This window comes from Lathamus discolor, chromosome 5 (genome assembly GCF_037157495.1).
Source record: "Lathamus discolor isolate bLatDis1 chromosome 5, bLatDis1.hap1, whole genome shotgun sequence".
Taxonomy (NCBI): Eukaryota; Metazoa; Chordata; class Aves; order Psittaciformes; family Psittacidae; genus Lathamus; species Lathamus discolor.
Genome location: NC_088888.1, coordinates 125,828,053 through 125,849,913, shown reverse-complemented (window position 1 = coordinate 125,849,913; position 21,861 = coordinate 125,828,053). Strand labels below are relative to the sequence as shown.

The 21,861-nt window shown below is 46.4% G+C and overlaps 1 protein-coding gene and 1 long non-coding RNA gene across 7 annotated transcripts in view; one reads left to right on the top strand and one right to left on the bottom strand.

The window, feature by feature from the left end:
* RIN2 (Ras and Rab interactor 2) overlaps positions 1 to 21,861 on the bottom strand; it is a 193,601-nt gene that overhangs the window by 103,297 nt on the left and 68,443 nt on the right. Inside the window, exon 1 of one of the 6 annotated variants that reach the window (XM_065682635.1) lies at positions 517 to 596. The exons of the other annotated variants lie outside the window; for them this stretch is intronic. The gene's annotated coding sequence lies outside the window, so the exon portion shown is untranslated. Of the gene's footprint in view, positions 1 to 516; positions 597 to 21,861 lie in introns of those variants that run through there. 6 annotated transcript variants of the gene reach the window in all.
* LOC136015978 (uncharacterized) lies at positions 13 to 6,923 on the top strand. The gene is made up of 3 exons (XR_010613418.1): positions 13 to 316; positions 6,347 to 6,418; positions 6,595 to 6,923. It is a non-coding gene; the product is annotated as an uncharacterized LOC136015978 (long non-coding RNA).

Below are 21,861 nucleotides of genomic sequence, written 5' to 3'. Positions count from 1 at the left end.
GGGCCTGCGGGCAGGGGCCCGGGGACGCCGGAGGCCGCGGAGCGAGGCTGGGCCCAGAGGCGCTCCCGGAGCCCGGGCGCGGCCGCGCCTGTGATCAACGGGGCTGGAAACCGCGCGGGGCGCTGGGCTCCGGCGGTGCCGCGGGAGGGGCAGTCCTCGCCCCCACCTCTGCTGCGTGCGGGACGCGGCCCGCGCGCTCCTCCCTGGCTGCCGCCGGCGCTGGAGGAAGCAAACTGCAGCGCTGGCTGCACAGCGCGCTCCAGGACCCTCGCTGCGCCGCAAGGTCGTTAGATTGATTTCAGTGCAGGCTATTTCTGTAAGTAAAATGAAGGAGGGCAAGGTTCTCCTTCCAGTGTGGCAGCTGCTTTCTCTGTAAATGGAGTACCCGTTGGGAATGCTCACAACCGCACTGAAAGCAAAGCACTTTTCAAAGGCACACAGGGGTGGAAAAATCTACTTAAAGGGCACATACCAAGTCCAAAACTCAGGCCATTAAAATGAAAGGTGGATGCCTACCTGGCTTTGAGGAAGCAGGGCAAAGCGATGCTGTCTTATTTACAACGTGGTGACATTTACATCAATCCATGGCTTCTGTGAAAGTGGCCGTTAATCTTCATGCATAAGAAACCGATGCAAACGCTTAATGCATCTGAGCAGTTTCTGTTGCTGCAGCTTTCGTTTAACCTCTAGGTGTCCTTTGATAGAGATGTGAAACTTCCGAGGTGAGTTGGAGGCAGCTGCTTGCCTGGTGTGAAGCCAGTGGCGAGTTCTGCAAGCTGGCTCAAGGGCTACGGAAACCTTTCCTGTCATGTCTTCAACATTTAAAAGCATTTATCGAGAGGGATACTATGGCTGGCTTTCCAGTCCTGGTACCTCTGGAAACTGCTAGTGTTTATTCAAGTAGCCTAGCAGATTGCACTGAAGTCGTTTTGCAGTGCCTGGCTTGGCATAGCTGTCAAAGCGCAGGGCTACTCTTACAGAGAGGGAGGAGACACCATTGCCCCCCCCCAAAGCATGTGGGACTAGTTAAGCAAAGTACTACTGCCAGCCGCAGAGGAAAAGGAGCAAACGAGGCAGTACACGAGAGGCAGGTTAGAATCCTGCTGAACTGGAGCAGAACTGGTCTCTAAGCGCTGGAGAAAACTTACTGGAAAAAATCACTTTGCTGCACACAGCCTTTCACATACCTGAGGTACTGGGTGAAGTTTCCTAGTTAGTGTTTATTTATCCCTGATTGAGACCCTCCCTCAATCCAGCTGTGAGCATGGGCTAGGCATGGTTTTCTATACACACAGTAAGCCTGCAGAAAAGGAGGTTTTTCCCAGCCCTGAATGGCTAGGCTATATTTGTCATCATATGGGTGTGAGGCAGAGACCCATGTGTAGGCAGAAGGCTTTAAGCATTGGTGGAATGCCCCAGAGGACTCAGCTAGTCCAGACAAGAAATGGCACTTGGCCTTCCCCAAGCTGCTGCATTGCTGTATTACACACCCTGGCGAGGTGAGGGCGGCTTTTCCATGTGATTCGGTTTAGACTTGGCCTGGGCAGTATGTCCTTTAGCTCTAAAAGTCAGAACTCCTGTTTGTTATTTCCGTTACAAGTACAAAGGAAAACAGCGCTACTGGGATCTCCAGTGTCTTGAGTAGTTTCTGAGGGGATGGGAAACAGACTTGTTTATCTGTTGTCCACCCTGGCAACTGCAGCAGGGAGCAGCAATTATTAATTCCTTCTGCTAGTTTCTCTCATGGTACCTGAGATTCCTGCATCAAGAGACTTTCCTCTTCCACTGGCTCCTACCCTTGAAGCCTGCTACATTGCTGTGAGCTCTGCAGGAGGGAGAAGAGAAACTGCAGCACTTTACATGAAAGACAGATGAGTCACTGGCATCTGTCTATTGTGTGCTAAATATGTTGCTACTGCACCACGGGAAGACCTGTGCAACCTCCCAGCCACGGCGGTGCACCCTCCGCAGCCCTCCAGAGCCTGGCCACATTCACTGATGACTTCAGAGTGATCTATTCTCACCTTAAAACACGTGTTTCAGCCTGTAGCACATGACAGCAATTACTGAAGTACACTCAGAATCTTACCCCTTGGCAGTATGTGCGTATTGCATTTTGGGCTCCAAGTCAGATTTCTTGTTCTGATTTGCAAAACAACATCGGCACTCCACCGTGTTTTATAATGGAGGAGGGAGATGAGAATAAACTGCCTTAAGGAGACACAGCAAAAACTGCCTAAAACAGACCTCATTGTTTTATTTAATTTTCCTAATGATTTTTTCATACAGAGAGCAGACACCTACACACCTGGAAAGAAAAAAGCCCTACCAAACAAACCAACAAGTGAACAAATCCCATAGAACTGAGCCAACGAGTTTTTCTGCAAGCTGTAGCAAGGCTGGTATTGGAATCCAAAGTTATTCTGGGCTCTGACATGACCTGTTGTGTATGGTGAGGCAGAATCTCTCCTTGTTCCACTTCATTTTCCAGATCCAGGGAATATTCCGTCATCATCTAAATTTCAGTGTCACAGAGAGCACTTCTGTGTTCCAGATTCATTAATGCTGAGGTAGACAGCTATCCTGAGCCTGTCAGCCACACACTCCAACACTTCACACAGGCAAAAGCCACAAAACAAACACCATGAACCTCAAAAGCAGAGTGAAAGAAGATTGCCAAGAGAAGTACCAGGCAACTGGGACCTCCAGTGCTGGAAGGCAGAGCTGGTGCACATGTGATGCCTGCCAGGTGGATTCCAGACCAGGGCAATCCACGCTTGCTCCTTCCCACCTACGGGGATTCCCCAGAACAAGCATTTCCGACACAGACTTGCTTCCAATGGCTTCCAGGGGCTTGCACCCAGCTGCTCAGGCTGGCGGAGCATAACTTGCCTGGTACACGACAGTCATTTTAGCGCTGCTCTCCCTGAAAAAATAATTTCCCCTTCGAGAGCAACCTCCTGGCTATGTTCTACTGCTCAGTGGGAATGAGGCAAATACCCAGTATCACAAGGATGTGATACTGAGGTGAGGGTGTTTGTTCCCTGCAGCTGGGTAGGACAATGATCCTGGTCCTTTCAGGGAGCCGGGGCTGAGTGATCCTGCCAGTAGGAGAGTAAAATAGAATCATAGAACAGTTCGGGTTGGAAAGGACCTCAAGATCATCCAGTTCCAACCCCCCCTGTCATGGGCAGGGACACCTCACACTAAACCATCCCACCCAAGGCTCTGTCCAACCTGGTCTTGAACACTGCCAGGGATGGAGCATTCACAACTTCCCTGGGCAACCCATTCCAGTGCCTCACCATCCCTAACAGTAAAGAATTAATTCCTTATCTAAACTTTCCCTGTTTAAGTTTTAAACCATTACCCCTTGTCCTGTCACTACAGTCCCTAAGGAACAGTCCATCCCCAGCATCCCTATAGCCCTTTTTCAGATACTGGAAGGCTGCTATGAGGTCCCCACGCAGCCTTCTCTTCTCCAGGCTGAACAGCCCCAACTTCCTCAGCCTATCTTTATACAGGAGCTGCTCCAGTCCCCTGATCATCCTCGTGGCCTCCTCTGGACTTGTTCCAGCAGTTCCATGTCCTTTTTATGTTGAGGACACCAGAACTGCACACAGTGCTCCAGGTGAGGTCTCACAAGAGCAGAGCAGAGGGGCAGGATCACCTCCTTCAACCTGCTGGTCACGCTTCTTTTGATGCAGCCCAGGATACGGTTGATTTCTGGGCTGCGAGCGCACACTGCAGCCGGCTCATGTTCATTTTCTCATCCACCAGCACCCCCAAGTCCTCCTCCGCAGGGCCGCTCTGAATCTCTTCTCTGCCCAATCTGTAGCTGTGCCTGGGATTGCTGTGACCCAGGTGTAGGACCCTGCACTTGTCATGGTTGAACTTCATGAGGTTGGCATCAGCCCACCGCACAAGCGTGTCGAGGTCCCTCTGGATGGCATCCCTTCCCTCCAGCGTATCAACCGGACCACACAGCTTGGTGTCATCGGCAAACTTGCTGAGGGCACACTCAATCCCACTGTCCATGTCAGCAACGAAGATGTTAAACAAGACCGGTCCCAACACCGATCCCTGAGGGACACCACTCCCTACTGGTCTCCAGCTGGACATCGAGCCATTGACCACAACCCTTTGTGTGCGGCCATCCAGCCAGTTCTTTATCCACCGAGTGGTCCATCCATCAAATTGATGTCTCTCCAATTTAGAGAGAAGGATGTCGTGTGGGACAGTGTCAAACGCTTTGCACAAGTCCAGGTAGATGACATCAACTGCTTTACCCTTATCCATCAATTCTGTAGCCCCATCATAGAAGGCCACCAAAGTGGTCGGGCAGGATTTCCCCTTAGTGAAGCCATGCTGGCTGTCACCAAGCACCTTGTTGTTTTTCATGTGCCTTAGCACGCCTTCCAGGAGAATCTGCTCCAAGATTTTCCCAGGCACAGAGGTGGGACTGACTGGTCTGTAATTCCCCGGGTCTTCCATTTTCCCCTTCTTGAAAATGGGGGTTATATTTCCCTTTTTCCAGTCGTCGGGCACTTCCCCTGACTGCCAGGATTTTTCAAATACGATGGCCAGTGGCTCAGCAACTTCATTCGCCAGCTCCTTCAGGACCCGCGGATGGATTCCATCAGGTCCCACGGACTTGTGCGCATTCAGATTTTGAAGATGGTCTCGAACCAGATCCTCTCCTACAGTGGGCCCAAGGTCTTCATTCTCACAGTCCCTGCGTCTGCCTTCCAAGACTTGGGTGGTGCGGTCAGAGCCTTTGCCAGTGAAGACTGAGGCGAAGAAGTCATTCAGAACCTCAGCCTTCTGAGCTGACCACTAATTTGCTGGGTCCCAAAACTGGTAAAATGAGATGCTGACATCCTGCAAATGAAAGTTGTTAATCTTGTTGCTGTCTGGCACTGCTGCAATTGTCACACAGACAGAGACACTTTTTGAACAAATGGGGCAAAGATATATGACCTAATCCCTGTGGGCGGGTTTTCAGAAGGGTGAAAGTTAAACCCTTTGACTTCTGGCTGATGGCTGCCTTTTGCCACTTCCATGGCCACAGACACTGGTGTCAGGCAAAGAAATAGTCTCAAAACTGGAACTTAAGCCTTACTTGTCAGTTCTCCCTTCTGAGTCAATACGGTAGCTCCCCAGTACTGCACCTTGCTCTGCATCCTCATTACCATATTTTGGCAAAGTTCTTACTGAGTAAAAACATGACGGGGTACTCAGATGAGCCCAAGCATATTCACCCATGGCATGTTTCTTTCTTACCTACCTGCACTCATTGGCAAGTGTGACATTATATTGGAGAATGTTTTTGAAAGAGGCGATGTCTTGTGGATTAACCTGATTTTCAAGAGATTTTAGTTCCCTTCCCAGCTCTGCCTGCATGATTGGGAACAAGTAACTCTTTTACTGGTCATCCCATTTACTGCAGGGCATTAGCATGCTTTTATTCAAGTATACAGCATTCTTGTATTTATTGAACTAAAGGCTACACAAATGTGATAAATAGCATGCTTGACAAATATTATTAAAAAAGCCCCAGGTCACTTCTACTGCTTCATATGGCCTTTTTGATATGGAAGGAGAATCCCCGTTCCTATTTCCTAGACTCATCGCAGAGCACTCTTTTTGCTGCTGCTTTTTTTTCCCCCGTTCTGTACTGCTGGTAGCAAAGGACAGGAGTGAAGCTGTTTATGGTCATGAATCACTGCAGCTATGGGAATAAAACACTCTTTTATTATTTCATGGTGCTGTGATTGTTAAGTTCAACTCTCTCAGCCTTGTTCCGTGAAGGGGGTTCTGGCCAACAGCTTTTCAACACACCCCACATCAAGACAGATTTCCATGGTGGCGTTCTGATGAGAGAACCAACAGTGGCTATTCTTTATATGTCTTCCTGACAGCCAGGAAACAAATAAGTGGAAATTCTGCATAACTGCATTGCCAGCTCAGTAGCATTTGTTTTTTACCTTCTCTCTCTTTAATTTGAAGTATTCTTTTGAAAACAGTATTCAGATAATACCAGTACAGGGAAGTGGGCTCACTCTGACATCCCAGCTCTCAAAGAGCACGTGGACCAGAACCCCAAGTTGCTCAGAAAGTCCCTGAGGAGTGCAGGCCAGAGCAACCCAGGGGCACTATGCACATCCTGCCCTTTCCGAGCACCATATCAGGAAAATGCAAGGGCCGTAGCATCTAATCCCATCTCCTTACCAGCAGCCTTGTTAGACTGGGGAGCGAGGAGTAAAGACGCAATAATGAGCCTCCAGCTGTCAACGAAAGCTCATTCCAGCTGCATATGTGCCAAAACCTATTCCTTTCTCTACAGCCTGAGCCAACGTGACATGAGAATGGTGATGAGAGCTCTGTCCAGAGAGATGATGACTGCCAGACACTAGCTGTGAGTAATCCTCAGGATCTTGTGAAGAATCAGAGCCATACTCTAATCCCACCACTAAACACATTATCTATTTTATGTGACACCATGGGGGGAGGAGGGAAGGGGGGTAGTACCTGTATTTGGGGAATTCTTGTCACTCCACCTGAATTCTGAATTGACTGATCTGATTGTCTCAGATCTGCCAGTGAAGCACAGCAACCTGAGTTTATTCAAGCTTGGACATCAGTTTTAAAGCACTTGGAAGTACCAGCTACTGAGTCACTAGTCTCTGCCTTCATGATGGTGAATGTGGTACAAGCAGATGAGAACATGCTTTCATCATCTTCCAAAACACAGAGTCTGGCATTTCCAGTCTTCTCTCGCAACTGTCTCAACTTGCAGGAAAGTAATGATTGTGAGTCATCCTGTCATCTTTACAGTACTACTGAAGAAGAAGAAAGGGGAGAAAAGTGTTCGTAGCCTGGCCATAAAATTGTTTGCTAAATAAAGTAAATTATGCTTCAAATCTGCAGCTACAATGAGGAATGACATACACCATACCAATTTATGGGAAAACAGATCCCTAGGGAGAACCATGATCAACTATTTGTCATTTCAGCATCATGTTTTAACAGTGCACCATTTAATTACACCCAACAAAAATCTAATTACTAATGTAATTTCTACTTCTTAATTAATCCTGGTAACATCTGCCCACTGCTTCCCTAGCCTTCCACTGCTTCATTTGAGTGTATGTGCATTTTTGTGCCCACAGGCAATGCCATTCTAAGGCGGCAGCAGGCATTTGCTTTATTATCTCTTGGCAGCCAAAGCAGATGACTACAAACCTGAAGGAGAATCAGGCCCTCCCTTTGTTGGGATAGCAACAAGACTGCCATTATTCAAGAGGAGGGGGAAAGAAAGGCCTGTATCTATGTTAAAAGCTCTTGTTTTTATTAGAGGAAGCATTAACATTTCCCAATGTGCTTTCAAATTTTTTGCCTTTAGTTTGGAGCTGCTTGTAAAAGCAGTGAAGTCATACAAGGCAAATAACCTGAGAACAATCAGCTCCAAGCATAAATCTTACAGAACTGGGCAGAAGCTGGCTGGTCCAGAAGCTGATGTGCAGCTTTGCAGTTTGAAGGATCTCCTGAGATTACTTTGAGAGCTAAAGCCATTGCTGTTCTCCAGTGGGGAGCAAATCTGTGTACATAGAACAAGAAAACCCATTACAGAGCTGAACAATATTGGTCTAAAGTGCCATAAAATACTGTTACCATTCATTAGAAAGGCCAAGCACTACAAAGTCAAATGGTAAGAATCAAGAGGACAAGACAGTACAGAAAATGTTGTGAGTCCAGGTTCATAAATAGTTATTGCCACAGACCTCCATGGAACCCAGGAGATGGCTACATACTTGTATTTGGCACTTAATCCTCAGCCTGGAGAGAGCTGGGACAGTCAGAAGTGAGGACAGAGCTGCAACTGGACCAGGTCCTGGAGATATTTTCAGTTAACACAGACTCATATTCTACAGGAAGCTTGGGTTGAACAGGAGGATCTCAGTAACAGAGTAAGTAGCTTTCTGAATAAGGATGCCAAGATCTGGCCTGTGAGGTTTAATAGTTTAATCTGCTAAGGGAATTGCTGCTCTAATCACAGCCATAGTGGAGTCCTTGAGTAGTTGAAGATTAGGGAGACCATTCATAATCCCTGATATGCTGCACAGATGAAAGTTATCAAGTGGATTTACAGAGGAAATAAGGTATATTCAGAAACTCACTGTCTTCCAGTCTCAACTGGAACAAAACTATCCATTAATATCTGACATGAAGCATGCTCTGGAAAACTGGAAGCAGATACTGAAAACAGGCAAATCCCAACAGGCCTAATATATATGTGATGAACCAGCTACTAACATTCAATCCAGCAAGCTCTGTCACTAAGGATGGATAGTATTCCTGTTGGTATTTGTAGGTCTGTATGCCCTAGATGGCATTGCTCTGCAACATTACAGAATACACTTCTAAAATCCAAGCTCTCCCTGCAGTCAGCAGAGAAGGATTTTAGGCAGGCCAAGTATTGATCTAAATTCACACACAAAGATAACAGCAGAGTTCTCTTTTTAATATCGCTGTTCTGTATCACTGCAGCTGATATGTTAATGATGCCAATCTCCCCCCCTCCCATTCATTCTTTAAAGGCTCACTTGTAACATCTTCTTGTGCGAGTTGCAGTAAGCAACTGCTCTGGTTTGAAGTGGTTTCATTGCACCTGCTCTCTCCAGGCTGCGGTATTGAACTGGTTTTGTTTATTCTTGCTACTCTTCTCTAACGATTTGCTTGGCACTGTGAAGCAGGCTCACACCAGCACAGAGCGCTGCTTGTTCCTGACAGTCAGAGGTCGAAGATGCGCTTCCTTCTCTCCAAATGCTAACGTCAGCCCACTTAAAGCAGCTGGAGGGGAAGTGGGCAGATGCTCAGCTATGCTAAGCGGGCTGATTGCCATTGCAGCAGGGAGGAAAAGTACATGCCAAATCACCATACCTGGAGTTTGTCCCGAGTCCTGTGTCTGCCTGATTCCCTTTCAGAGAGAGACACAGCCACATGTTGCCTCTGCTTCAGCTTTCAAGGAAGCCCAGTGTGCTTGCGAGTACTGGTGTGCCTCCACCTCACAGCACCAAGGATTAGAAACTTGGAGCTGTGCAGCCCACCAGCAGCCTGAAGGCCTTATAAAGAATAAAACCTAATAAAGGATTTTGGCACTGAAAACCCTAACCATCAAGCACTGGTTCTCTCGAGTGTGGTTACCATGTCTGGGCACCCCCTGCAAGGTCAGAAGACTCACTAGCCACAGCCCACTTCAACTCCAAACCCTCGGGTTGTGACAGTTGCATGGAAATGCCTTGGTCTCACTTGAGCCCAGACCCCCCCCCCCTGTGTGCTGGGCTGCACCCCCCGAGCGTGAGCAGCAGCTCAGGGAGGGGATCCTGCCCCTCTGCTGCGCTCTGCAGACCCCCCCTGCAGCCCTGCTCCAGCTCTGCGGCAGCAGCACAAGAGGGACGTGGAGCTGCTGGAGCGAGGGCAGAGGAGGCCACGGAGCTGCTGCGAGGGCTGGAGCAGCTCTGCTCTGGAGCCAGGCTGAGAGAGCTGGGCTGGGGCAGCCTGGACAAGAGAAGGCTCCTGAAGGGGAGACCTGAGAGCAGCTCCAGTGCCTAAAGGGGCTGCAGGGAACCTGGAGAGGGGCTTGGGACAAGGGCCTGTAGGGACAGGCCAAGGGGAATGGCTTGAACCTGCCCGAGGGGAGCCTGAGCTGAGCTCTTAGGCAGAAGCTGTTCCCTGTGAGGGTGCTGAGGCGCTGGCACAGGGTGCCCAGAGAAGCTGTGGCTGCCCCATCCCTGGCAGTGCTCAAGGCCAGGTTGGACACAGGGGCTTGGAGCAAGCTGCTCCAGTGGAAGGGGTCCCTGCCATGGCAGGGGTTGGAGCTGGAGGAGCTTTAAGGTCCCTTCAACACAAACCAGGCTGGGATTCTGGCATTCTTTCTGGGATGCATAACCCCATTTCTTCTCTTAAAAGATAGCCCTGTCTATGGCTCTTCACAACGAAAGGGTATTGCACACCTTTTGGGATGCTAAGCAGTGGTGGCATGTCCTGCTCTGCAAGCATGTGATGCTTTTGTTGCCTGTGACTTGGGAGGATGTGGCATCAAGAGGCTAAATCCATCTTGGGTGGGAGGCTTGTCTCCAAGCTCTCCCTTTTTCACCAGATTAACAGAAAGGAAAGTAAGCGCTTGAATTCCTCAGGCATGAGATGAAAGTCCTTGTTCCTCAGGTGCAGTCCCACAGTGCTGGCGTGGGCAGTGGTGAAGCTGGACCCTCGGCTGTGCTGCAGCAGGTAAAGGTAGTCTTTGGGAGTGGGGCATGGCGTCAGATTTCCCTTAGCTTTAAGAATGACATTTAGGAAGGAAAATTAGCCTGGTAGGGTTGGGGTATTTATTGTTGATGTACGTACAGTGCAATTGTCTTGTGGCATAAAGGGAAGGAAAGATCAGCCATAAAACCTACACCTTGGGGGGTGCGGGGTACTTTTTTTTTTTCAGATGTTATTCCAAAGATTAAAACAAGGAAGAAAAGACGTTTCCGTCATCAGCAGAGACATTCCTTAACCAGTCCTCTTCAAGCACGATTTTGGGGTGACCGAAGACTTCAGAGTTATCCACCAGAAGTCCTTATGCTGAGATCAGGGGCAGATGCAGCTTCGTTCAAGCAGCACAATCAGGATGCCAACAAACAGGTGAAAACAACTTGAGCCCAGTCTGGAGGGAGAGTGCTAACTGTAACTTGCAGAGAAAAGATCTCTCGTCTCTGGAAATGATATTTCAAAGCAAATAGCTTTTGGGGTGGCAAAGACACAAGTTGGGCCTCTGTAAAGCAAGTCAGAAGTGACTGCCAAAGGGAAAATAAATTGGATTTGTGCCTAGTTCTGCATCTTTATGATGACTAAGAGGGCCAGGCTGGAGGAGGGTTAGTTTTCTTTTCCACACTTTGTACTTCTGCCCTGATGTTTCATTTTTTTGTTCTGAAGGAAACATTCATGTCTCTGCTTGGCAGGGTTTGTGAGGGCTGAGGAGTAACAGCAAAGACAACACAGCAACAGCTTCTAAAAATGCAGAAGTGCATACATGAATATGAAATGCATACTCTTCAACAACTCCTCCAGCCAAAGCCACGACGGCTTGCCTCAATGCTCCCAGTTTCCTAACTTTAGCGAAAGCAACTTGAAATTCACGTACTCCTTGACCTCTGAAAACCAGTTTCTAACTTTCCAGGCTGCAAATTACACAGAATTTTTCTAAAGTGAGGTAAGTAATCATGAGGCTGAATCAAAAAAGATGCGTATCTGGCAAGTCACCCTGGCAGGGGGTAGGGAGTGAGAGTATCTTCAGGGTGCAACAGCCAACTGGAACAGCTCCAAGTTGTGACAAAGAGCAAGATTATCTTTGAACCAGAAAATGAGGCACGGGGAAGTCTCGCCAGGGCCGCCGCGTCCGCACGGGTCCCAGCACACCTTTTGGGCTGCCAGCACGCGGGGCTGGAAAGCAAACAAGCAAAACAAGGGAAAATATTTTCAAGACAACTGCTGGGCTTGCACTGATGGAAGACATTTTCTGTACCAACATCAAAGGCTGCACCTCATTCTCTGCAGTCCTGGACAGAGCCATGGGACCAGCATGTGTGCCTTTTCTGCACCGCATGGTTCTGCATCTGGAAATAGCAGCGGATGTGTAAATAAATAAACTCTTCAGCCTAAGACATACCACTGCTTCCTGTGGACATGGTGGGTCCGCCAGAAGAAAGATGCCATTTTGGCAGTGGCTGTTACAAAGACAAAAGCAAAGGTATTTTAGGTGAGGCAGCCAGTCCCAATTACAGACCTTTTCATTCAAGGATCTCCAGCCCTTCTTTGAGAGGAAGCATAATGGGAGGGGAGGTGAGCTGAAGTGTCCCAACCTTTTAATGCGATGAGTCCTATCACCAAGGCAGGCTCAGATTTAGTAGGGAAGTTGCAGTCTCTGCTAGGCTGGTGCAGAGCATAAAAGCAGCACAAGTATTCCACTACTCCAGAAATACGCCTTTTAACAAGCCCTTTGCACAGGTTTTCCACAGCTTTCTGTAATGGAAACTGGCTACATCAGAACTGTTACAATAGCACCTCCTCCTCATTATTATTCCAAGCATGACTAAACATGTTATTCCAGGAATAACTTCAGAGGGAGGACTGGATCTCATAACCGTGGCTGTCAGTGGTGAATGGTCACAGGCACAGAATCCTTCCAGCTGGGAGAGTGACAATCAACTCCCACTACCCCGTTCTGGAAGAGAGTAACTTCAGCACAGTGATTTCAGATCTGGATTATTGTAACAGAGCAGAATTTGACTCCTCATGTAAGAGCAGATAAAATTCCCCCAGTGTTTCTGTGTGGAATCCAACACGACCAGGTCAGAGGAGCCAGCCCACTCCTGTGCCAGCTACTGTGGTGCACATACCTTTACTGCCAAGGCACATGAAAAGTAGCAGAGGGAAAAAAAAGTACAAACCCTCTTTTCTTTTTCCTTCACTCCCTAGTTCAGTGCTCAGGTCAAATGAGTGGTACAGAGTATTTTCAGAACTATGCCAAAACTGAATAAGTCACTGGGATTGTGACCCACAGGGGTGCTCGACTCCTGTGTCCAAGCACACCCTGAAGTGTTGAGTTAGTACAAAGAGAGGATACTTTTATTGATAAACATTATATTGTTTTAGTGTAGATGTCTGACACATTATTAAATCAAATGACAAAACATTTAAAGTAATTCATTCTAATAAAACTTTTTGATATTCCATAGACAATAGTGCTGTGAATTTTGTTTATAGTATAACATTAAAAACACAGAAATACAAGTTTCTAATTTCATAGGTTACCAGCAAACAGAGAAAAACGCATGCTTTCATTTCTGTTAAATCTGTAACTTACACAGGCAAGTGGAACAGCTATGCATAGAAGACTACTCTACAACAAGTTGTAAAACAAACATAAAGAATGACCTTATAATACTTGTACAAGTATGACAAAACCATTGCAACTCATTTCAAAAGGTAACAAATGTTTTGTCTGTGGCTCCACCACTTTAACACTTCTAAGCTGACTTAAAAAGTGATTTTGAGTAGAACTGCATTACTAGAACCACTGATTGTTTTGTTTTCTGTCTGGCTGTAAATGAACATACATTACATGTGCATTTGCCCTCAGTTACACCTGCATTTTTTAACTTATGGTTAGAAGCATCACAGGATCATCCCACTCAGTGAAAAGGAACCCAGACAGCATCATTTGATCCCAAATCAAATAAAAGGTGCTTGTACCAGTCACTTTTATTGCTGTGCTTCCTGCAGCTTTGATGCTGTGACTGTGCCATAAAGTAGAAAACCCACCACACACACAGTGCAAAGAAATCTGTGCGGTTCCCTCACAGTCTGTTTTAGAACAAGCCATAGTAGGGGTTGCAAACTCACCTCAATCACAGGGCACTAGTGGGCAAAGCCCTTGCAAGGAAAAGCAAGCAAAGGGAAGTTTCTTCGGAGAGCCTGCACCCAGCAGCACCCACTGCCCTTCGGTGGTGAGCAGGGGCTCAGCACTGCTGAGAATCCAGCCATGGTTTTAGTTAATAAATGGGAGCTAATGAAAGCCTGGTCCAAAACATACTGGATGAGCCAGAGGAGGAAGAGAAGGTAGAGGGAACTTGTGCCACGTACCTGAGGAGGAAGAGGTCTGTGTGCTGACCTGTTTGCTCTACTGAAATCCCAGTTTACCAGTACATGGATTCCCATTGCCAGGCTTTGCTGGGGTTGTAGCAGAAGTGAACTTCACCCCACGGGGTCGCCTGCCACACACCCGTGTCTGTGACGAGATGAACCACGGGCCGGAGAGAAGCACCAGTCCTGCCCTCCTACACATCACCACTGGCTCAGCCATAGCCAAACCTCACCAAGGGATTTCAGACTGCACAGAGCAATGCTGCCTCCCACCCCACTCCCCCCGCCGATCCTCAAAACCCAAACGAACACCTTTCTACCTTGGTTTCAGGCTTCAAAACAAACATTCTATGTGAGGACAAACAAAGTCTATCATCCCTTTAGTCATTTCTTACAGATGCTGCCTGCATTAAGGGCCTAGTAATGATTCTCAGCTTTACAAGGACAAGTCAGTGAAGTCAATCTAGAACATTGAGTAAAACTTGTCCCCAAATCTTCAATGCATGGCAAAGGTAACTGTGTACCAGCTCACCCCATGGTACACACGCTGCCGCTACCAATTTAGACAACCATTTCCGTAACAGGTAAGACGCATACTTGTGAAGCTAGGATAAGAATGGTGTGGAGGTATCAGTTCTGGCATCTCTCTCCCACTCTTCCTGATAAAGGAATGCAGTATTTCTCACCAGCAAGAAATACCTTTCATTAGAAGGGTGCAAGTTGTGAAGATCAAATAGCATTCAAGCAAACCTCTGTGTAAATGCAACCCCTGCAAAAGCTGCAGTATCCCAATTACACACTAACCAGCTTTCTGTGATGCCATATCACTCACGTGCACTTGCTCTCCACAGGTGCTGGATAACTGCAGATCACGCTTTGTGTCCTTTGCTTCTGTCATCCAGTAAAAAAATAAAACCTTAAGAACAAAGTTATTCCACAAACATTTTGCTTTGGCTTCTTTCAAGAACCTGTTGTAGTTCAAGTTCTGTGCTTGCTCATATGACCCAAGCATTGTGCAATTTCACAGCACAGCTCCGAGATGCAGAAACGTGTGTTACACGCAGAGGTGTTGACTCCAGTGAGTTACTGGAAGAGAAGCACTGCTGCTGAGAACACAGGATGAACAACTCTGCTCAGCTCTGGGCCTGACAGAACTTGGGACCTCACTTTATGCAAGTCTGGAACATTATAGGAACCTTTATGAAAGACTGATGCAATACTCCATGCAATCAGCCTTTACCTTCCAATTTTTTTCTTTTCTAATCTTTAAAGTCCCCCAGCTTTAAGATCTGACGAAACACAGGCTTGCTGTTCCCTCCCCTCAAAACAATGTCTGTAAAATGACTCCATCACTGCTCCTGCATTTCCCAACAAGCCCTATTGTAATTCACACTGATAGCAACGATGTGATATAGTCTACAATGGAGATCTGCTGACCTACCCCAAACCAAACCAATGCAGTGGAAATAGGGAAGTACCACATATGTGAGTGGTTGGATCATTTTTACTGCAGGATTTCAAGGTGGAGATCCTGCCTGCTGTAAAGGGGAACCTCCCTGTCATAAAGCTGGGACAGTGTCAGCTTCATCCAAGCATTTGCTAGTGCATGACATCTGTTTGAAAGAGAGATCTTCACATTTAACCAGTCATTTACTGTTAAAGGGAGATGGGTAAAACCAGGAAGATTGCTTCCTTACTAAAAGATTACTAAAAAATAAAAAACCCTAAAAATCCCCCAAATGACTTGTTGGTATCTTATGAAACACGAATCTTAATTACTGCAAACGGTATCTCGTGACAGTGATATTAAAACATGGTGCAATGAGTATTTGCTATTTATGTATTACTACTCTTACAGATCAAGAGGTGAGCATTGCAGAAGCATTTTTGGGTCTCACAGCGTTCCTCGGCTTCTTTACTAATATATGAAGCATCCAAGAAGGCCTTGTTACTTTTCGTGGCCATTCAGAAGGGCAGTAGGATGCTTTTAATGGCTTTGTGTGCTTGCTCCCTGATTCAGGAAAACCTGGCATTAGCTTTAGATGGGGACTGAAATCAGGTTCCTAAATCTTTTGCCAGCATGGGGAAAACCAGAGGCTCAGCTCTTCATGCATGATAAATAAATAAAATGTATAAATACTTCAGTGCAGACTCTCCCGACCCCCTCAATGTCTCACATGTGCTTTTTTTTTTTTTCTCAAAGCTGTCTTTTATGTTCAGAAAACGCAACTGGCATTTCAAATGACAATAATCACATTAGAAGTAGTCCTGAATGTACAAAGATAAGCTGCTTAAGCTTTTGACTTGCTGTATTATAGATATACAACTGCCATGCACCACTCAGAATACCCTGCTAACACAACGGGGAAACAAATAAAAACTAGTAACCATCTCTTGCATCTATAAATATGTGTGTCTAAGAGTATTTTAAGTACTGATACACTTAAGATTCTTAGCAGTTGCCATGATAGGGTCTTATTCCTATACAGATGGCAGCTGGTAACTACAGGCCTTCATTTTAATAACAGTGGACACTGTTATTAACAGTGGACACAATAGTATGTACGCATACATATATATGTTGCTTGAATATAAATCTATATTCATTTAAAAAAAAAAAGGCAAAAAAATCTGCCAATGACTTATATGAACTTCTGACAGAGTGCCTTCATAAAACCAGTATTGAACTGCCTGGCTTCAGAAAGTGTAAAAGGCCCAGGTCAGATCTATAATCACTTAATCAGATCAATAATGTTCATTGTATAATGAGTGTCTTTGCCTAACCAGAACTGAGCTGGGTTGGATCCACTTCATTAGTTTTGAGGCCACTATATATAAAGTATCCTCATATGTGCAAATTTCCTTTTGAAGAGTCTTTTAAAAGCCATCCTACGAAAAATCTTCCCATGCAGTTTGTGATGATTGGTTATTTCAATGGCTTGGTGCATTTAAAGGCAGACAGCACTAGAACGAGATGTAGTTCTAAGGCTGTAACAGCCAGTAAAGGAGATTTACCTTCTTCTAGGGACTGTGTTCGGTTTCTGCAGCCGTGGTGTGGCAACCTACTTAGCCATCCTATAGAAAATTAACCATTTCTCAATGATGGCTGTCCTCAACAAAGTTAAAAAGTGACACAGATGCCAATACAAGACCAGGTCCTGCAAACTGTCTTTCATTACCAGGGTCCTGCTAAGAGCCATTCATCCTATTTACACTCAAGTTGCACCAGGACTCAAAGTCAGGATGTAAAAGCCTATTTTTGTAACATAACTTTCAACTTAAAAGTGCTGGCTGGAGAGCATCAGAGGGTCCTGGATGCGATCCTTCATACTTCACCATCTGCATGCCTACAGATGCAGTTGCATGAAGCTGGGACGCGGGAGAGAACTCCTCCTGTGGTATCTTAGCCCATGGTTTGCAATGCAAAATTCTTTTTCCACCTCCTCCAATTGCAAACTGCAGCCTCAAATTCAAAAGAGCCCACCCAAGCCCTGCGCACGCTCCGGGGATGCAAGAGCACACGGCAAAGGAACTGACCGGCACAGGCCAGGCAGAGGAACTGCCCAGCTCTGCTCCCTGCCCACCAGGAGCTGCGGAGAGCACGAGGTGAGACAGGCACCTGTGCTGGTGTGTGCTGTGCACTGACTGCTGGACACCTCCATGCAGGGTACAACGCCATCGGCAACTGCGCCAGGCTCAGCCTTGAGCCAAAACCTTCTGGCTCAGTTAAAACCCCCTTGCTTTTAACTTGAGGAAGCTCAGCATCAGGTCCCGTTTGGACAGGGGAGCTACTAACATGGGCTCCTGTCTTCTAGAGGGGCATACAGGCAAGCGATAGACCCCTGCAAGGCAAAAATCTGTTTTCCTAAATAGCATCACGGTTAAAAACCTCAGCAGCTGACTCCTAGTGAACAGGTTATAAAACTTGTATAAAGTCTTCTAAAAATCACTTTCTGGATTTGAACCCAAGGCATGTTCATTACAGGCTCTGCTCACTGACCACAGAGGATTCTGCTCCTGCCAGGAGAACATTTTGCCTCGGTCGCTCCCTGAGAGAGCCCTCACTCCTAAACTGCACGTGCTGCTTTGTTGGGCACTTAAATAAACCCTCCTGATGCCAAAGAGCTGGATTCCCTAAACCAAATTTCTCTGCAGAACACTTCAGCATGTGCCCAGCTTCCAACAGATGGACCTCTACAAGACAAGGGATGTGCTTCAAGTTAGGCAAGGGCTCTGGTGCTTTCTGGACTCGCAGCTTAGGAGCCAGCCCAAGCCAGTTTTTGGTTCTATGACTGTAAGGTAACCATGTACCTGTACGCTGATGGCATCACTTTTTGACAGGAGTTACTACAACCAGTCTCCCTCAGAGATGTGGTGGTTTGCTACCTTGGGGACTGCTTTACTGAAATGACCCCACCAGTTGCATATAGATCTCACTGCACAAGTGCCGAGGTCTCTGTTTTTTCATTCCTAATGGCAGAGTTACACACCTCTATGATTACAAAAATTTGCTTAATGTTACAGGCCTCTCTATCCACCAAACATTTCTACAGTTAACTCCTTCCAGAGCCAAATGCCCGTCTCCACATGCATGAAGAGAACAGAGCACTTGTGGCTGCCCCATTCCCGGCAGTGTTCAAGGCCAGGTTGGACGGGGTTTGGAGCAAGCTGCTTTAGTGGAAGGTGTCCCTGCCCGTGGTAAGGGGCTGGAACTGGATGAGCTTTAGGGTCTCCCCTGCTCCAATGCCTATCGGTAGACAACACTGACCAGAATTAAGGTAAGACTCAGTTCTAAGGGAAATCTGTGTTTCTGTTATGAAAAAGGAGCAAGTATCATTCCAAGCTAGTAGGCAGGTGTACGCACCTGCAACCCCTTTCTATCATTACAGCATGAGATATCCAGCAACAGGGGTTACTCCTCTGGGAATCCAAGCTCCTTGCTTTCCATGCCAGGCATGCCAATGGAAATGCTCCATATTTGGGCAGATCTGCAATCAGCTACAGCTGGCCTCATAGGTTCAGGCATACGATGTTATGTTTTCCCTCAACTGGCAATAAAAAGGTTACGTTAAGCTGTTGCTGTGGAATTATCATGTTGACTTTTAGCACCATTCAAATCCTACCTGGCAGACAAAGATCATATTGACAAGATTTCTGCCAGGTTGTTCTGGGGTGGAAGGTTTAAAACTTGTTCTACAAGGCTATTACAAAAAGTAAAATAAGAAACTACGCAAAACATACCATGATAAAGTCATTTTAACTATATAAGTTTATTACAAAATTGGTTGCTTTAAACAAACTGTGCTTTTCTAGATGCTTTCCTGAAATTAGATGCTTCTGACCAAACTTGGATAACTTGGCCTAGGCTGTTTCAGGGTGGTGAAGAAAGATTTTCAGCCAAATTATATCCCCTGGTGCACAATGACATAAGCTGCCATTTCCTCCCTCATTGCTTTCCCAAGAATAAAGAAAACTTTTACAAAAGACATGGATTTGCCCACACCTGAGACTGGTTCTGGAGATTCAGCCAAACAAGTCAGAGCAGTCTGGGTGAAAGTATGTACGTATAAGAAATATGCTTCCGATTTGAGGCTACCAAGTGCTAACAGGATAGTCACGTAAATTCCCTTAAAGGTGCCAAGCTGTATTAATAGTTCTTCATTTACCTCTTCAGGTAAGAAAACAAAAAGCTCATTCATCTTTAAAAAACAAAGTGCAACAGCCCTTTCCAGGGCTTAACGCTGCAAACACGTACACTGACCCCACGAAGCAGTCATCGGGGTTTTGCCATTGGTTTCAACAGAGGTCAACTTTCACTCAAGTCAGTGAAATACTGAGAACTCTCTTCCCTTAAGCACTATAGCTGCTTCACCCATTTGGCAAACTCTGCACCTCCTTAATTTTGAAGTGAATGAAGTCTTCCAAATATTCAAACTTTCACCACTTTCCTTAAAAGCATGGCTTTAAACTGGTCTGGTTCAAGTTGGACAAACCTAATACAGCCATTCTTACCTGGATTTAAGTCCATTTTAGACTAACTTACAGTGGCTGCTGATTAAGTGAAACTTCATGAATATAAGGAAGATTTAAATCCAGCTGAGCATGGTCCATTGAGAATGATTGATCTATTTAAACAAGTCTAAAGCCTCAGCGGCGTAACTTTGAAATGGACAAACCTTTCACTGCTGCATCTCTGTGAGCTTTATTTGAAAGGATTAAGGCTCCCCCCCAAAAAATTGATATAAGAAACATTGGCCCATCAGCAGAAAGTCGTGGTTTTCTAGAAAGTTATTCAACAATATTCAATCTACATTTTATCTCACAAATACTGTTATTTGGAAAAGGCATATAAAAACTCTTATTCTGACGGCAGGCTGTTAAAAGTTACCCTCAGGTTGCCCCATCTGCATTGAACTTGTTTTTCTAAAACTAGATTGCTGTTTTACCTGATGTGTTTTGTCATGAAAAACCCTGTTGTGCATCTCTGAAAGTTAAGAATGAGCATTTGTTTTCTCAGGCACTAACATCACAAATCTAAAGCATGCCAATCAGTTGATTGCAATGACACAGCTAAGGACAGAAAGCAGAAAACAAATCAGCCAGGTAGCATCACAGGAAAAAAACCCCAAATGATAGATACTAGTGGCAGGCTCCTCCCATGCACACATTTCAGGTTGGTGTTCCTGTCGCAGAAACAATCTACCAAAAAGTGCAGTACATCAAAACCCAAAAAACAACAACAACAAAAAGACAAAAATCAGAAAAAAAAAAGCAAGTAGAAAATTCACCTTCGGTAGGGACATAAGCAGCTTTTACAGCATGCCTAAGTCCTCATCATATTGTATCCCACCATTCTGCCTTTGAACTGCCGTCAAAGGGAGGCCATCCACACCTCGAGCAGAGTTGAAACTAGCAAAGGCTCACATCTATAAATCAAGTCAAAGTTAGCGCTGCAGTGTGCTGCTCTGCACTGAGGAAAAGGCCCTTTCCTCTTCCTTTGAAGTAATCATTAAGAATTGTCTGAAACAGCTGGGAATGGAAACAGAAAGAGTCAACTGGCCCAAAGCCGAGCGCAGCCTCAGACACGAAGGTGACCCTTGTTCTCAGAGCAACAACAGCGCACAGGAATCCCGGTCACGCTCAAAGAACACAACCCAGCGTGGCTTCCCCCAGACCCCAAACCCTGCTCCTCTCCAGAGCCCGGCTGTGCCTCACCTGCCCCTTCCGCCAGCCCCGGCACAGCCCCTCCTGCCCCCCGGCTCCGAGCTGGCCAGAGCGGAGCAGCCTCCCCCCGGGCTCCCGCGCCGCAGCGGTGACCCCATCACTGGGCAGCAACAGGCACTGCGGAGCCGCTCGCCGGGGACGGAAGGCAGGTGCTGGCTGCCCCCAGTGCACTGCCTGCAGGGACCAGGATCTGATGTCGGGAGGAGAGAACCCCTCAGACCCAGTCCTCTCTGGAGCAAAGCTTTTGCCCTGCACCACATTGGAATGTAACTGTCTACGGGAGTTTGGGGGATGTCACACAGGAAGGATGCTAAAAATTGCCCAAGTGTTTTTGCTTTGCGGACATTTCCACAGGCTTTGATTATGCTAAAAACTCGAGAGGCGCTGTCTTTTGAAGAAAAAACCATTAATGCACACATTCACTTGGTCTGTCCTCTTCCAAACCAGGTCTGAGATTTGGCTGTAAATCGTAAGCACATCTCACTAGAACTGTCAATATAGGAAGTGCTTATCAATTCATATATGGCACAATAACAACAATTCAATGTACCTTTTGCTTCTGCTTAGAAACAACTTTCAGTACATTCTTGCACAACACACAAGTGTCATAACAAGGTATTTCAGGTTTTACACACAACGCAAAGCTACGATACACTACAGTATTTAATGCACACTGATAGGAAAAGTTCCTAAAAAATACTCATGCAGTTTTTGTGCCACGGGATAGGTAATGGCTATTTCGTAGAAATAGATCCAACTGGCTCCATTGGAGCAGCAGTATAAATATTAAAAATAGAAGTAACAATAGGCCCTGATGTGAAACTTCTCTCTTTTTTGTTTTTCTTCCCCAAATCTGTCCCTCAAGGAAACACTCTGCTTAGGAGCAACTGCATCTTGCTACAAGAGTATAGCTGTGTGTGGAGGGGGTGGCCCTTAGGGACATGTGCC